The 17,500-nt window shown below is 37.1% G+C and overlaps 6 non-coding genes across 6 annotated transcripts; all 6 read right to left on the bottom strand.

The window, feature by feature from the left end:
• Window positions 1-5,073: 5,073 nt before the first annotated feature.
• Trnal-caa lies at window positions 5,074-5,189 on the bottom strand. Its single transcript has 2 exons — window positions 5,152-5,189; window positions 5,074-5,118 (listed from the first exon to the last, which is right to left on the bottom strand). It is a non-coding gene; the product is annotated as a tRNA-Leu (tRNA).
• A 2,551-nt stretch (window positions 5,190-7,740) lies between these two features.
• Trnal-caa lies at window positions 7,741-7,857 on the bottom strand. The gene is made up of 2 exons: window positions 7,820-7,857; window positions 7,741-7,785 (listed from the first exon to the last, which is right to left on the bottom strand). It is a non-coding gene; the product is annotated as a tRNA-Leu (tRNA).
• Window positions 7,858-9,813: 1,956 nt separating this feature from the next.
• On the bottom strand, window positions 9,814-9,930 carry Trnal-caa. The gene is made up of 2 exons: window positions 9,893-9,930; window positions 9,814-9,858 (listed from the first exon to the last, which is right to left on the bottom strand). It is a non-coding gene; the product is annotated as a tRNA-Leu (tRNA).
• A 2,327-nt stretch (window positions 9,931-12,257) lies between these two features.
• On the bottom strand, window positions 12,258-12,374 carry Trnal-caa. The gene is made up of 2 exons: window positions 12,337-12,374; window positions 12,258-12,302 (listed from the first exon to the last, which is right to left on the bottom strand). It is a non-coding gene; the product is annotated as a tRNA-Leu (tRNA).
• A 2,270-nt stretch (window positions 12,375-14,644) lies between these two features.
• Window positions 14,645-14,760, bottom strand: Trnal-caa. Its single transcript has 2 exons — window positions 14,723-14,760; window positions 14,645-14,689 (listed from the first exon to the last, which is right to left on the bottom strand). It is a non-coding gene; the product is annotated as a tRNA-Leu (tRNA).
• A 1,232-nt stretch (window positions 14,761-15,992) lies between these two features.
• Window positions 15,993-16,109, bottom strand: Trnal-caa. Its single transcript has 2 exons — window positions 16,072-16,109; window positions 15,993-16,037 (listed from the first exon to the last, which is right to left on the bottom strand). It is a non-coding gene; the product is annotated as a tRNA-Leu (tRNA).
• Window positions 16,110-17,500: the final 1,391 nt, after the last annotated feature.

A 17,500-nucleotide genomic window follows, 5' to 3' on the forward strand; every position in this document is an offset into this window, starting at 1 on the left:
ACAAAAGAGTCATAATATTTGGTCTCGAGAAACCCCTTGTTACAACTAAGAAGTCTGGCATATTAAGTTGCATGACGCTGGAGTACAAAGAACCTTGCCCACCTTTATATAAAACTGCTGATTGGAATTTTAAGGTTCAATACAAACTAGAGGGGATACCTTAAGGTGCCCTTGGTATAACTCTGTTCACCATTGCAAATCAATAATATTGTAAAAATTGTCACAAAGGTAATCTCCTGCAGTTTCTACATCGTCATGGAATATTCCTCCGGAAAATATGCAAGAATTTATGCGGAGTGACTTCACAAAGTGTAGAACTGCTTCCATCTCTGAGTCTTGATTACATGATCTACCATGTGATGATCGAGAAACTCAAGGACCATCTTCAACAGTTCTTTTAAATTAGGATTTGGTGTAGAATAGTAGAGCTGTGCTTACGTCTCTCACGCGGGGTTTCCCTGGCCGAATTCCCTCCCTCAAATAGTCCACAGCAGGTGGACGTGTTCGGAAATAGTGACATGGGGCGAGGCAACTTGGACATGTGATAAAGGTAATGTAATTTAGACATGATAAAGTAAGTATTCAGCTGGATATGTCAGCTGACGTTAGTTCTTATAGTCCGATGCTGGTGGAGATGGTGGAAGAAAACATTTTGTGGACCACTGCAAGTCCCTGGGAAGGTAATCTATTGGTTTAATTTTGAAAAAAAAAAGATTGCTAGGCAAGCCAAAGGCCTTACATTTTACATATTCATGAAATAATATACACTTTATGTGCACCACAAGAAAATAATGGCTACCACGGGGCGGGGATTAAAATGACAGAACTGAACAAATACAAGAAAATAGATAAAACACGAGTGTCAGCAGATTATTGGTTTATGTTTCAGTACTGTATATAACTATATTGTAAAATTGATCTACGCTATGCAAAATGATTCACCACACTCGCCTCACCCCTCTTCCCTTCACAAACCGTCCACACGGCCGTGAAACCAGATGTAAACACCCGTAAATGATAATCCGTATCTTCATTAATATTTCGATATTGACGATCATATTAATCAAAACAAACTAAATTGTTTCCTTTTTATTCTGCGTTGCAAATTCCAATGAAATCAAGTAAACAAATTACTTATCATTTCACTTATTTGCAATGAAGATCGAATCTTCCCAAACATAGTGTGGTTTGAAAGGGACCTCGACTTTTCTGGGCTCCAAAAGGTAATAAAATTATGAACCAGTGAAGCATAGATTGGCCGCCTATGACAGCAAATGCTAAGAGAACGCAAGCCCTTTAGAGGAAAGAGGAGAGGAATTGCTAAAGAGGAAGTGTAGAAGACCCGACAACAATGGCCAAGATGCACAAAGTATGCCACTAAACAAAGGGCAAAAAGGAAATCAGATAACTCTAAGGCAATCTTTGAAGAAAACAGTGAGAAAAAATGAAAATCAAGTATGTAAAAGATACTGTTGTTTATAAGTTAGCAAATGATGTTACAATAACCCACACGGACTAGATCACACTAATAAGATACACAATAAAAAAAAAACGCCTTTCGTGAAGCTCACTGATTTATGGCCTTGGTAAATTCTGAGTGAGATCGAGTGCAAGAAGTGCCATACACAGCTGCAAGTTAGGTTAAAAGGGGGGAAATATAGAGGTGGTGATGAGATGTAATGGTAAGGGAAAAATGGCCTCCGTCCAAAATTTTTGACAGTCACTGTAATGCGCTGTTGCCTATAGTCTATCCTGATATTATGACTCTCAGTGTGTTGCTGTGTAGGTGTATGAAATGTAGTTTTTGATATATACATAAAGGGGACTATTCACCCTTTGATTTTAATTGAAGTTTTCCTGACCCGCTGAAGGTGTCAAATCTGTTAATGTGTGTGTGTGTGTGTGTGTTTGTGTGTGCTCTATGAGTATGCTACAATGAAAGTTGGAAATCGAAAACTATTTATAGTTTTGACCGAAGATAATCATTCACAGGTAATCTGTAAGAATTTTATCTACATTAGTTATATATCTATATGGTAATAACGTTTCAGACTGCACAAATTGTGTGATATGAGAGCTGATGGATATATATGATTTTTAAAAAATCATAACCAGCATAATTTCGCAAGGTCAGATAACGATCTCAATAACCAATAACGGACATAAAGGACTTTCGAACGCTGCATAAAGAAACATAATACATAGTACTATATGGATCCGGTGTAGGTATATATAAATAGGAATGGCAATAGCGTACCTAATTTTAGCTTGTGTATATATAGGTTATCCATCAGGCCGTTGTCAGTCACCGCGGAGGAGCGTCAGTCCTTGGAATTCAGTAAATGACGCTGAAAAATGTATTGGAATACATGGTGAAACTTATATGTGTACTGCCATAGATCAGACTTTGGTCAGTTAAGTAATATTAGCAAAGGGGACTCATGTAACTTGCCCGAATTGTTTCAGCCATTTAGAAGTGGATTATATTATGTACGTCATGTTTACTCAGACCTGTATGTCAGATACACTCTTGGCCACACCTACCGCCGCTGACGACTTTCTGTTGTGCTCAGACTGGCCTGGTTACGGCAGGAGCAGTAATAGTGAGAGCCAGCCACAGTCTCCTGTTACATTTTCGAGCTACGCAGATACGGGCATTGCAGAAATATAGATGTGAGATGCACAAAATATAAGAATAAATGATACGCACAAGCAAAATAAATGAATAAATAAATAAATGATAATAATAAAAATAAATTATCAAATGAGCCACCAACACGAGCACAATACATCAGCAGAAGCATATAGTTAGCAGCAATAACAACAGCATTACATAAAAGAATGAGAATCGAGTATCAGCGCCACAGTAAACCACCAAGACGCGTCGCTAGCGAGGAAAGTCTGGCAAAGACAGCGGAGAATCACCACCATAAGTCGCAAGCAGCAAAGAGCACGGCGAGGAGAGTCTGGCGGAGGTGAACATTTATCGCTAAAGGGGGGAGGGGGGGGGAGTGGCACATTCATGAGAGCGAGTCAGAATGGAATGTAGAAGTGCATGTGCCTAGTTTTGATAAAAATAGACTGTGGGGAAGGATGATTCTTATTTTAGTCTTTGATCTTCATGCTTAAGCGGTAGGTAGGATGGTACAAGAGTTCTTGAATAGATTAGTCGAAGGAAAAAAATATATTGCACAAAATGAAAGTGTTTTAAGAGTGAAGGGCCAGATAAAAGGGTGTTGTCAGGGTGGAAATGCAACGCGTAGAATCTGTACTGCATCAGGTTAACGTTTATGAAGGTCAAGGGCACGAGGTTCTGAGTGTGTTTGTTCGCGTTAATTAGTGCTGCATAGAGTTAATCTTCTTGCAGGATTACTAAAACAGCAGTAAATATATGGAAGGACTGTTATACACACACACACACACACACACACACACACACACACACACACACACACACACACACACACACACACACACACACATACACACACACACACACATACACACACACACACACACACACACACACACACACACACACACACACACACACACACACACACACACACACACACACACACACACACACATACACACACACACACACACACACATACGCACACAAATATATATATACATCTATATATATATATATATATATATACATATAAATGTATATATACATAAACACACACACACATACACACACACACACACATATATATATATATATATATATATATATATATATATATATATACACATATATATATATATATGTATATATATACATATATATATATATATATATATATATATATATATATATTTATACACACACACACACATCCACACATACATATAAATATGTATATGTACATTTATATGTATATACATACATATATATATATATATATATATATATATATATGTATCTATCTATCTATATATATATGTATATGTATTTATATATATATGTGTGTGTGTGTGTGTGTGTGTGTGTGTGTGTGTGTGTGTGTGTGTGTGTGTGTGTGTTAGTAATAGCAATATATAAATATATTACTAGTAAATTCTCAATTACATAAAAGCGTTTCTAAAAGCACAAATTATTGACATGTAGTAATGACAGTGTTTTCTCTGGCATTATGAAGTTTGACTCATCAGTTGGAGTCGGACAGCCTTAATGATTGTTTAATTCACAAGGAGAAAGGTTTACAGTGCTTTCACAAACATTTAAACTTAAATGTCAATGATAAGTAGGCATATATATATATATATCTTTTTAAATCAGAAGTTGATTTTCGTTGCCGTCTTCTCTATCACATTTTTTAATGGCTTTATCTTATCGATGCCAACCACGTGCTGATATGCACGCTAACTTAGTGCTTACGTCACTGAGCAGTTGATCCTTTATCTGTATATGTATACTGATTTGTTTCTTATCAACTTATTATTCTTTTTTGTCAGTCTTCTTTCATCGTGTCAGTTTTCATAATTTCCAAATCTCACATTTCATGACAGTTATGCGATTAACGTTGGTAATTAAAGATTCTTTATCGTCAGAGGTATGTTTAATATTTTTAGATGATGAAAACCACGTCTGTGTATTTCTATAGTGTCTTCTCTGGCGAAGTATCATATATCATATCAAGCTTACAAAATGGAAAATATTACCGTTGAGAATTAACTCATCAAAATTTGATATGATCTTAATCTATCAGAATTTAAAGCACAGTGATTCTGCAGCCAATTGGATTGACCAAGGCATTCATATAATTTCCTAGAAGTGCATTTCCTTATTTTAGTAAAATTGGGAATAAGAAATGCAATGTCTTTACTGAGAGTGATAGCGCTGAATTCCGTTTTTCATTACTGCGAAAGGCCAACAATTATAATTTGAATCATTTGATAGAACAGCCGTAATCTTTTCAATGTGAGAGCGTAATCTGAGGTCAGAACAAAAGTGGAGAATCACAAAATAAAATAATAGATTGACTCACTTACCGTCTGGAAATACGCATGCAAATACCGGTGCGCTGAGCTATGAAAAATGGACTGGGTTCGTAAAATCTTTGTCAGAAGTGGGATTCGAACCCACGCCCTCAGAGAGGACCAGAAAGCCCATGGCCCTTCTATCGGAAGGGAAGTTACCTTGAGTCTGGCGCCTTAGACCACTCGGCCATCCTGACAGTTATAATGTATACTGAATGATTACATAATCTATGTTATATATGGTGTAATTAGTTTAATCGAGCCTTCTTTCAATATTGCTTGAAATACACTAGTGTTTGATGATGGCATTAAACGACTGTCAAATAACTAATCATGAAAATACAGTTAATGCGAAAATACACATATAAAGTTATAGAAGGCATGCAATAGACGAAGAATTCAAGAAACGGAAATATATCTCTGTACATCTCTTATTCATCTTTTAAAGACTACGCCATATTGATAGCATTCCCTAGTATTCTCTCTCTCCCTCCCTCCCTCCCTCCCTCCTTCCTTCTCTCCCTCTCCACCTCTCTCCCTCCCTGCCTCCCTCCGCCTCTCCCTCCTTCCCTCTCTGCCTCTCTTCCTCCGCCTCTCCCCCCTTCCTTCCCTCCCTCCCTCTCCCCCCTCGTTCTCGTTTACGCAAACCTATGATCTTTTACAGTTATCCATCACCTAATCAATTAGTTTGTAGACCACCGTGATTCGCGCCACGGTTCACTTCCCTAGAAGACTTCTGTCGTAAGGTCATAGCCTCGGGAAAGTACTCGCAGACATAACAACTGCCCTGTTGTTGGCCAAAATAGGGCGACGTAATAGGGATTAATTTGTATGTTAATGGCGTCCATATTTGTAATGGATTCCGTTGTTCTACCACTGTTGTAGCTAACAGGGGCAAATGAATATGAAAACAATACATGTAAATTGGTTGTTTATATGAGACCGTTGTGACCAAGATAATGGAATACAGTGACTCTCGTTGGTCATTCAAACGATCATTATCTGTTGGTTGAAAAGTGTATCTGTATCGTCTGGACATGACAAGCATAGTCATATATTTACAGCACTCGATTGTAGTTAAAAGAAAATAATAAGATTCTTCATTTCATGTTTTGTTCATAAACAAATGAAGAGTTAGTAATCTCATAGTTCATAATTATTCTAAGATACAATTATAAAGTTAAGATGAGGTCTTCCCTAGCATGATAATAGAAAATGTTTACCAAGCACAGCAAGCCTTCCATTTTACATATTAACGAAATACTATTCACCCAATCTGTGTCACAATTTAATTGGTAACTAAGCCAGACAAGGCCGCATGCACGAGGGGGGGGGGGGGGGGGTTAACCGCCTATTTTGACAGAAATAAAATAAAGGAATAAAAAATATTACTTATGTAATTGTATATACCTATAATGGAAAATTATATTGCGTTACAAAGGAAATTACCCACCCACCTCCTTCCTCTACTAAAGGCTCTCATTGCCCCGAAACCAATTGTGAATATTATCAGAGAGATCACTACATAATTGGATCCCCTTAACGCGTCTAGGTTTACGCTGCCCCTTCAGAAATAGTAATAAGTATGTCGTATATTAATATTAATCGAAGCATCTCGTGTCCTTTCTTAAGCCCGGCCGTCTGGTAGTCGTCTTCTTAAAGTTCATGAGTTTATTTTGCTTACGATGCTTAAAAGTTCATAATTCAGAATTCATGCTGGTTGCTTCTCTCCCTTTCTCCCTTTTCTCTCTCTCTCTCTCTCTCTCTCTCTCTCTCTCTCTCTCTCTCTCTCTCTCTCTCTCTCTCTCTCTCTCTCTCTCTCTCTCTCTCTCTCTCTCTCTCTTTCTCTCCTTCTCCGCCTTCTTCTTCTTCTCCTTCTCATTATCCCTTTCCCTCTCCCTCTCCCTATCCCTATCCTTCTCCCTTTCCCTCTCTACTCAAATTCATATACAGTGAACAACTGTAAAATGGTTCTCTGTTTCAGTTGTAGTAAACATATTAGGTGCTGATGTCATTGTAATAAAAGATTTTTGCCATAAAGTTGAATTAAAAATACTAATAGATTACTTGGTCTTTGATACAAACGCTAGAGGTGCAGATATGTACTTTTTTTACCATTAGTTTTTGTTAATATTAAAAATGGTGCATGATATCTGCTTTAAAATGTGAATATTATATAGTTGCATGATCTGCGCGCGCTTGTGTGTGTGTGTGTATGTGTATGTGTGTGTGTGTGTGTGTGTGTGTGTGTGTGTGTGTGTGTGTGTGTGTGTGTGTGTGTGTGTGTGTGTGTCTGCGTGTGTAGATAATTCGATGTAAATGCGATTGATTGATCATAGTTATTCGCCTTGAATCTCATAAAATGAATGGCATAATCAGCTTCTTGATCTTTTGAATATCATATCAAATGCAAATTTTGTCATTATAAGCCTCTGTTGTCTACTGTTAATACAATCGGTTTACAGTAAAAAACACTATGCATTGGCAGTGAAAGGAGTTTGTCCTGCAACACGCGCTCTCTGATTGGTAGTGCATTGATCCTGACCTTTGCTGATATGAGAATTATCAAGGTCAAATTCGCCTCACTTTACCTTTTGTATTTTACTCCTCTGTAAAACATTTGCAAATGAAACCATCATTTTACTTCCTGTTTTCGTTCCCTCTAATTTTTATTTCCTTGCTTTTACGGTTGATATTGGTTTACCCACTAATTTTGTTAGGACTATAAAGGCCTAGCTTTAAAAGCTTTGTCAGAAGTGGGATTCGAACCCACGCCCTCAGAGAGGACCAGAAAGCCCATGGCCCTTCTATCGGAAGGGAAGTTTACCTTGAGTCTGGCGCCTTAGACCACTCGGCCATCCTGACTTGTTGAAGATAATGATAACGGGTAATCATGAAACTTATCTGAATTACAATACAGCTGAATTATTTTTAGCTGAGATGTATTTTTTTATTTACGGGTTATTATTTTTTTTTACACTGCCATGTCGCTCTATGTAAGTTAACGTCAAGTATTTGTTTCACGTGTATTCAAATTTCTTTTCCTTTCACATTTCTTGTTTTCTTTCCTCGTGCTGCACCAGTATACGGAGCCATGAGAGCTTTACAGTAAAACAGGGTACGGCTTTTCCTCTTTGGCTTATAGGATAACATAGGAACTGTGAATAGTTGACCTCTGAGGTTTCTTCAAGCAATTATGTTAGTGATGGTTATAGTTCATCAGAATTATAAATAAACAACAATCATTTATCCCTAAACTGAATAGATTTCTGGAAGATTCATGGAAGCGAGTGTTAATGACTTTTTTAAAGATATTTATATTGGTTAATGTCTACGAGTTCTAATTATATTACCTATAAAGAGGAAAATTTGGAAAAGAGTTGAAATGTCTAACCAATACGTTTTCCTAGACTGGAAAAGGATTTTCCCTTTGCCAATAGATGTCCACTTGATACTTCTGCATTGCAATTCAAAACGTTTTTGTTTGGGCTGGGCAGAGTGCACGGGCAACCTTTGCAGTGCCAGGTTCTCGAGGTAATCGAAATATAAACACACAGACACGTGCACTTCATACCCAGCGTGAACATTGTGGATCAAAGATTCATCATTTTAAGTATAGGAATTAGAAAATAATGATAAAACCCAAAATCCACATACATTTCGCCATAGCGAAACATCGGAGAATTCAGCCACATGTTGCCTACATGGTGTCACAAAAAAATATCTTTCAATTTTATTACATTCTAAAACAGCCAAGCTAGACGGCCAGCCACAAAATATTTGAGCAACATGCATAATGGAACACCAGAGGAAGATTTACTTGGCGCAACTTACGACATTGCTGTTTACACGAAAATGGAAGATTCCTCACCAGTCACAACAAGGAAAAAATAAAGGAAAGAAGCTGGGTGTAATTGGGGCGTCTGTGCCTTGTGAACTGTGGGAAATGGAGTTGCACTTCAGCGTCTAAAGATTGTATTAATCTCCCTATGCACTTTAAGAGTTAAAAAAGGAATTTCATTGTTACCGGAAGTGGGGACCATTCTGACTGGTTTTACTGGCAGAATACTCAAGTGTACTGATGCGAAACGCGGATGTATTTTGTCTTTTTGGTAGTATACATTACATTGTCGTTCTGCATTCTGAGAAAACCACATTAAAATAATGTGCACTGGTAGTTTCGCCGTCCTAGAGTAAATCATAACTAAGTTATATGCTACATATCCAAAACTTTTTTTTTTCTTTTTTTTTAAACAATTACAAATTATATTCATGACAGGTGATTAATTACAAAATACAAATTTAAATGGCGATTCATATTTTCTTATAAGCCGGAGTAAAAATTCAGTCATGATCATATATATCATGAGAATGCGCATACGTTTGGATATTTACGTTAAAATGTGTAGTTATATCAAAGTAAGATATATTACAAGGATTGCACAATCATTTCTTCAAACCATTTATCTCCTTTATCTCGTATTAGCTCTCATTTCTTTACCTTACAAAAGAATCAGGTCAAAAATAATAAGATAAAAAAATGGCTAAATTCAGAGAGAGTTCAAGATCCCTAGGAGAACAAAGTCATAAAAACGGACAAGGTCACAGAAGGGGTAATTAAGATAATGATTGTTGTTGTTTTGTTAATTCTTTCAATATCAATTATCCATTCACAAATGTTATTACACAATATAATTTAGGTTATCATAACATCAACTCAATGATCGATCACTTATGATAAGATATCGGGACCTCCTGAAAACAGATACGAAACACAATATGTACCCCAATACGCATATGAATACGGAACCTCAAAATTTGTGTCAGAAGTGGGATTCGAACCCACGCCCTCAGAGAGGACCAGAAAGCCCATGGCCCTTCTATCGGAAGGGAAGTTTACCTTGAGTCTGGCGCCTTAGACCACTCGGCCATCCTGACGTGATAATGATACAGACTATAGATATCCCTTTGATATGATAAGGGTACGTCAACATGGATATTAACTAAATATATGGCCTAGCCTCGAATGCTTCATGATAGCCTTACCTTATTTTATTTTTTCTTAATCATATTCGACGATAAAATCAGACATGTAGTCAGTCATATATTTGTGACAGTGCTTATGCTGGTCTTTATTAGTCTAGATCAGGATTGTGACAGTAATTAAACTGACCAATTGCTATTTTGATACGCTGTAAAATCCTTTGCAGTTTCAATAGTAGAGGCTTTAAGGAAGTCGTACCTTATCAATGAAATAGGAAAGTTGCATCCTGCGAAGGTCAAAGACTAGCCATAATAACTTATTATGCATACAAGGCAGTATGTATAGGTCATACAATGAAAACGTTTTAAAGAAGTGAAGTTTCAGTTGCGTTTGGCTGCGAAGAAAAATAACAAAATGTGTTATGCAATGCCGCCCAAGTAATCGAAAATATTATTTATGTGGTACACAGTGGTTCTCTCATAGTATACATTATTTCACCTGCTGGGTGAGATCCATGTTCTAAACTAAGCAGACTCACTGTGCCAGGAGGATATTGTAAATGCTCTGAACTCCTATGCCTGCAACTTTGTTATTAAATCGAAATGGGTCATCCGGGATTTTCCCTTTACCAATAGATGTCCACTTGATACTTCTTCATTGCAATTCAAAACGTTTTTGTTTGGGCTGGGCAGAGTGCACGGGCAACCTTTGCAGTGCCAGGTTCTCGAGATAATCGAAATATAAACACACAGACACGTGCACTCAGATTTCCCCACTTGGTGCTTAGTCCACTATCCCCTTGACATGTTAATTTCTCATTTCCTTTTCCCTCGCGTGTTCAGGTTTTTGTTTTTATCGTCGAGAATTTCGCATTCGACACTATTCCGTTAGGCCCTGAACAATATCCATGCAAAGTTCCTAAAATTAATGAGGACTAGAATGGTAGATTAAATACGAGTATCAAATAGGAAAAAGGTCCTACTGGGTGACTTCATACCCAGCGTGAACATTGTGGATCAAAGATTCATCATTTTAAGTATAGAAATTAGAAAATAATGATAAAACCCAAAATCCACAGATACATTTCGCCATAGCGAAACATCGGAGAATTCAGCCACATGTTGCCTACATAGTGTCACAAAAAAATATCTTTCAATTGTATTACATTCTAAACAGCCAAGCTAGACGGCCAGCCACAAAATATTTGAGCAACATGCATAATGGAACACTAGAGGAAGATTTACTTGGCGTAACTTACGACATTGCTGTTTACACGAAGATGGAAGATTCCTCACCAGTCACAACAAGGAAAAAATAAAGGAAAGAAGCTGGGTGAAATTGGGGCGTCTGTGCCTTGTGAACTGTGGGAAATGGAGTTGCACTTCATCGTCTGAAGATTGTGTTAATCTCCCTATGCACTTTAAGAGTTAACAAAGGAATTTCATTGTTGCCGGAAGTGAGCACCATATTGACTGGTTTTACTGGCAGAATACTCAAGTGTACTGATGCGAAACGCAGATGTATTTTGTCTTTTTGGTAGTATACATTACATTATCGTTCTGCATTCTGAGAAAACCACATTAAAATAAAGTGCACTGGTATTGTCCTTGATGTTCGCCGTCCTAGTGTAAATCATAAGCATATATCATGTTATATTCTACATATCCAAAGCTTTTTTTTCCGTTTTTTTAATCAGTTACAAATTATATTCATGACAGGTGATTATTTACAAAATACAAATTTAAATGGCGATTCATATTTTCTTATAAGCCGGAGTAAAAATTCAGTCATGATCATATTTATCATGAGAATGCGCATACATTTTGATATTTACGTTAAAATGTGTAGTTATATCATAAAGTAAGATATATTACTACGATTGCACAATCATTTTTTTCAAACCATTAGAAGTTATTGGCCTTAGCTTCCTTTAACTCATATTACCTCATATCACTTTACCTTACAAAAGGATCAGTGGCCCAGAGAAGGCCAACGTTATAGAGGTCAAGGTCACAAAATGGCTAAAGTCAGAAAGAGGTCAAGATCCCTAGGAGTCATAAAAACGAACAAGGTCACATAAGAGGTAATTGTTGTTATTATTTTGTTAATATTTTCAATATAAATTATCTATTCACAATGTTATTACACAATAGAATTTAGGTTATCATAACATCAACTCAATGATCGATCACTTATGATAAGATATCGGGACCTCCTGAAAACAGATACGAAACACAATATGTACCCCAATACGCATATGAATACGGAACCTCAAAATTTGTGTCAGAAGTGGGATTCGAACCCACGCCCTCAGAGAGGACCAGAAAGCCCATGGCCCTTCTATCGGAAGGGAAGTTTACCTTGAGTCTGGCGCCTTAGACCACTCGGCCATCCTGACGTGATAATGAAACAGCCTATAGATAACCCTTTGATATGATAAGGGTACGTCAACATGGATATCAATTATATATATGGGCTAGCCTCGAATGCTTCATGATAGCCTTACCTTCTTCTTTTAATTTATTTTCTTAACCATATTCAACGACAAAATCAGACGTTACATGTAGTAAGTCATATATTTTTGTGACAGTGCTTATGCTGGTCTTTATTGGTCTAGATCAGGATGGTGACAGGAATTAAACTGACCAATTGCTATTTTGATACGCTGTTAAACCCTTTGCAGTTTCAATAGTAGAGACTTTAATGAAGTCGTACCTTATCAATGAAATAGGAAAATTGCATCCTGCGAAGGTCAAAGACTAGCCATGATGATAACTTATTGTGCATACAAGTCAGTATGTTTCGGTCATATAATGAAAAAGGTTTCAGTTGTGTTTGGCTGCGAATAAAAAAAAAAATGTGTTTTGCAATGCCGCCCAAGTAATCAAAAATATTTTTAATGGTACACAATGGTTCTCTCATAGTATACATTATTTCACCTGCTGGGTGAGATCCATGTTCTAAACTAAGCAGACTCACTGTGGATATTGCAAATGCTCTGAACTCCTATGCCTGCAACTCTGTTATTAAATCGAAATGGGTCATCCGGGATTTTCCCTTTACCAATAGATGTGCACTTGATTCTTCTGCATTGCAATTCAAAACGTTTTTGTTTGGGCTGGGCAGAGTGCTCGGGCAACCTTAGCAGTGCCAGGTTCTCGAGATAATCGAAATATAAACACAGACACGTGTACTCAGATTTCCCCACTTGGTGCTTAATCCACTATCCCCTTGGTATGTTAATTTCTCATTTCCTTTTCCCTCACGTGTTCAGGTTTCTGTTGTTATCGTCGAGAATTTCGCATTCGACACTATTCCGTTAGGTCCTGAACAATATCCATGCAAATTTCCTAAAATTAATGAGGACTAGAATGGTAGATTAAATACGAGTATCAAATAGGAAAAAGGTCCTACTGGGTGACTTCATACCCAGCTTGAACATTGTAGAGTAAAGTTTCATCGTTTTAAGTATAGGGATTAGAAAATAATGATAAAACCCAAAATCCACAGATACATTTTGCCATATCGAAACATCGGAGAATTCAGCCACATGTTGCCTACATGGTGTCACAAAAAATCATCTTTTAATTTTATTACATTCTAAAACAGCCAAGCTAGACGGCCAGCCACGAAATATTTGAGCAACATGCATAATGGAACACCAGAGGAAGATTTACTTAAGTTGCTTACGACATTGCTGTTTACACGAAGATGGAAGATTCCCCACCAGTCACAACAAGGACAAATTAAAGGAAAGAAGCTGGGTGAAATTGGGGCGTCTGTGCCTTGTGAACTGTGGGAAATGGAGTTGCACTTCATCGTCTGAAGATTGTATTAATCTCCCTATGCACTTTAAGAGTTAAAAAAGGAATTTCATTGTTGCCGGAAGTGGGCACCATTCTGACTGGTTTTACTGGCAGACTACTTAAGTGTACTGATGCAAAACGCGGATGTATTTTGTCTTTTTGCTAGTATACATTACATCGTCATTCTGCATTCTGAGAAAACCACATTAAAATAAAGTGCACTGGTAGTTTCGCCGTCCTAGAGTAAATCATAAGTAAGTTATATGCTACATATCCAAAACTTTTTTTTTTCTTTTTTTTAATCAATTACAAATTATATTCATGACAGGTGATTATTTACAAAATACAAATTTAAATGGCGATTCATATTTTCTTATAAGCCGGAGTAAAAATTCAGTCATGATCATATATATCATGAGAATGCGCATACGTTTGGATATTTACGTTAAAATGTGTAGTTATATCATAAAGTAAGATATGTTACTACGATTGCACAATCCTTTTTTCAAACCATTAGAAGCTGTTGGTCTTAGCTTCCTTTAACTCATATTACCTCATATCACTTTACCTTACAAAAGGTCACAAAATGGCTAAAGTCAGAAAGAGGTCAAGATCCCTAGGAGAACAGTCATAAAAACGGACAAGGTCACAGAAGAGGTAATTGAGATAATTGTTGTTGTTTTGTTAATTCTTTCAATATCAATTACCTATTCACAAATGTTATTACACAATAGAATGTAGGTTATCGTAAAATCAACTCAATGATCGATCACTTATGATAAGATATCGGGACCTCCTGAAAACAGATACGAATCACAGTATGTACCCCAATACGCATATGCATACGGAACCTCAAAATATGTGTCAGAAGTGGGATTCGAACCCACGCCCTCAGAGAGGACCAGAAAGCCCATGGCCCTTCTATCGGAAGGGAAGTTACCTTGAGTCTGGCGCCTTAGACCACTCGGCCATCCTGACGAGATAATGATACAGACTATAGATAACCCTTTGATATGATAAGGGTACGTCAACATGGATATTAACTATATATATGGCTTAGCCTCGAATGCTTCATGATAGCCTTACCTCCTTCTTTTAATTTATTTTTTAATCATATTCGACGACAAAATCAGACGTTACATGTAGTCAGTCACATGTTTGTTTGTGACAGTGCTTATGCTGGTCTTTATTGGTCTAGATCAGGGTGGTGACAGAAATTAAACTGACCAATTGCTATTTTGATACGCTGTTAAACCCTTTGCAGTTTCAACAGTAGAGACTTTAAGGAAGTCGTACCTTATCAATGAAATAGGAAAATTGCATCCTGCGAAGGTCAAAGACTAGCCATGATGATTACTTATTGTGCATACAAGGCAGTATATTTAGGTCATATAATGAAAAAGTTTTAAAGAAGTGAAGTTTCAGTTGCGTTTGGCTGCGAAGAAAAAGAAAAACAATTGTTCTGCAATATTATTTATGGTCCACAGTGGTTCTCTCATTATAAATCTATAAGGAAATTGGTGTGCAAGGAAAAGCTGCATTGAACTGAATGGCCAGTTTAAACAAGGATCTCACCTGCTGGGTGTACCGCTCGTTAATTATACTAATCCATGTTCCAAACTAATCAGACTCACTGTGCCAGGAGGATATCAATTTAAATGCTCTGAACTCCTATGCTTGCAACTTTGTTGAATCGAATGGGTCATCCGGGAAGTATAGTTTCACTCCTCCAGTCCTTCATCTGAAGATTTTCTGCATCTCTGTTTTCATTGCATTAGTCGGACGACACAGTGTCTCTCTCAGACATCATCTTAACTCAAGGGTGATACATGCTTATTACTGAATCTGGCATTGTCTATCCTGGTCTCAACATGATTATAACACTTTATAATATGTACAGCCATGATTTGTGCATTTGTACGTGTACGTACTTATGTTCGAATGCACTCGTATGTAAGTACAGACAGATTTTTTGCCACAAAATGAAACAGGTGTGACTTAATTTAGTAATTTAGTATCCCTTGGCAGTAACGTAAATAACGAATTGCTTTGGTCAATATACGCAGCCGTAATCCCTCCATGCATTAACAGCAGCTTCTTTTGCGATCAGTCTTCGTAGCCCAGACTTCATAAAACAAGTTCATAAAACGTACTTATACTGATTCTGGTTTTCCTTACAAGGTGTTAAAGATCCAGATTCACATAATTTATGTCAGAAGTGGGATTCGAACCCACGCCCTCAGAGAGGACCAGAAAGCCCATGGCCCTTCTATCGGAAGGGAAGTTTACCTTGAGTCTGGCGCCTTAGACCACTCGGCCATCCTGACGATATAAACGCCATGATAATAGATGACTGATAATACATCCGAAGCTTGTCGACGTGGACGGAACCTGTTCGTTCTTGATGATATATAAATTATAATTTTCATGATAATCATAATCATGATGTTGGTAACAGTTATAACCAAATATATTAGTAATGTTGATAATGATAAGGATGATGATGATGACATTAACAATGATAACAATAATGGTATTAATAATGATGATGATCATGATAATAATAATAATGATGACGATAGTAACCATGATAATGATGATGATAATAATAATTATATTGATAATGATAAAAATAGTAATGATAATAATGATAACAACACTACTGATGATGATAATGACAATGATGATGATAATGACAATGATGTTGATAATATTTATAATTATTATTATAATAATGATAATGATGTAGTTAATAATAATAATAAATATGATATAATAATAGTAGTAATAATACCAATAATGTAATGATAATGATAATAGTAATAATGATAATAATAATAATAATAATTATAATAATAATAATGAAAATGAAGATAATTACGATAACCACAACATCAATAATAAACAATAACAATGATAACACAAGGAAAAAAAGAAGAAAAGCATAAAGAAAAAGGGGAATTTCCCCCCTTACCCCCTCCCTTCCCCTTCCCCCTGCACACACACGAGGGCGCGGCTCAGGTGTTCCGGCTGCGAGTTGTTATATTGATCACATAGATGGCGTCACAAGGAGGCAGATCTTTCGCTTTATTTTGAGCAACGAGTTATAGAAGGAGGGAAGATAGATGGAAGGAAGGATAAGAAATACGGGAGAGATGAAAAAAGGATGTAGGGAAAGATGGATAGAGAGATATAGATAGAGGGAAATTATGGCGTGTACATTCGCACGATTTGTGTAAGCCATTAGACCAATAGACCATGTGGCTCTTAGTCAGTTTGGAACCATCACGCCAGCGAGGTCCTCGCTAGTTCCAAATTCACTTAGAGCCACATGTTAAACAGCCAATATGGAGTGTACATTGTGGAACCATCTGACCCTTCAGTTCGCTCCCAGCAGTCACCGTGCACAGGTCAACCACCAGCCTCCGGCCCTAGAGTTGTGCTTGTAAATCATAAATTTATTATTTTGATTATAGCGTTAGAATCTTCCCCATATCATAGTGCATAAGGATGCCCGATATAACCCGGGGTTGCGTCTATCGCCTAATAGATCTACGCTCCGACGTTACGAGAGCAGGTACAGGTAAAACCGAAGTTATTCTTTCGATTGGCAACTTTCGAGTCGGTGTGACCCGCAGTTAATTAATGTAGGACTGGCGTTAGAATCATTAGGCGCTTATTAATCACGCCTCTTCTCACCCTCTAAAAGTCGCTTGCA

The sequence above is a fragment of the Penaeus chinensis genome, chromosome 29, assembly GCF_019202785.1.
Source record: "Penaeus chinensis breed Huanghai No. 1 chromosome 29, ASM1920278v2, whole genome shotgun sequence".
NCBI lineage: Eukaryota > Metazoa > Arthropoda > Malacostraca > Decapoda > Penaeidae > Penaeus > Penaeus chinensis.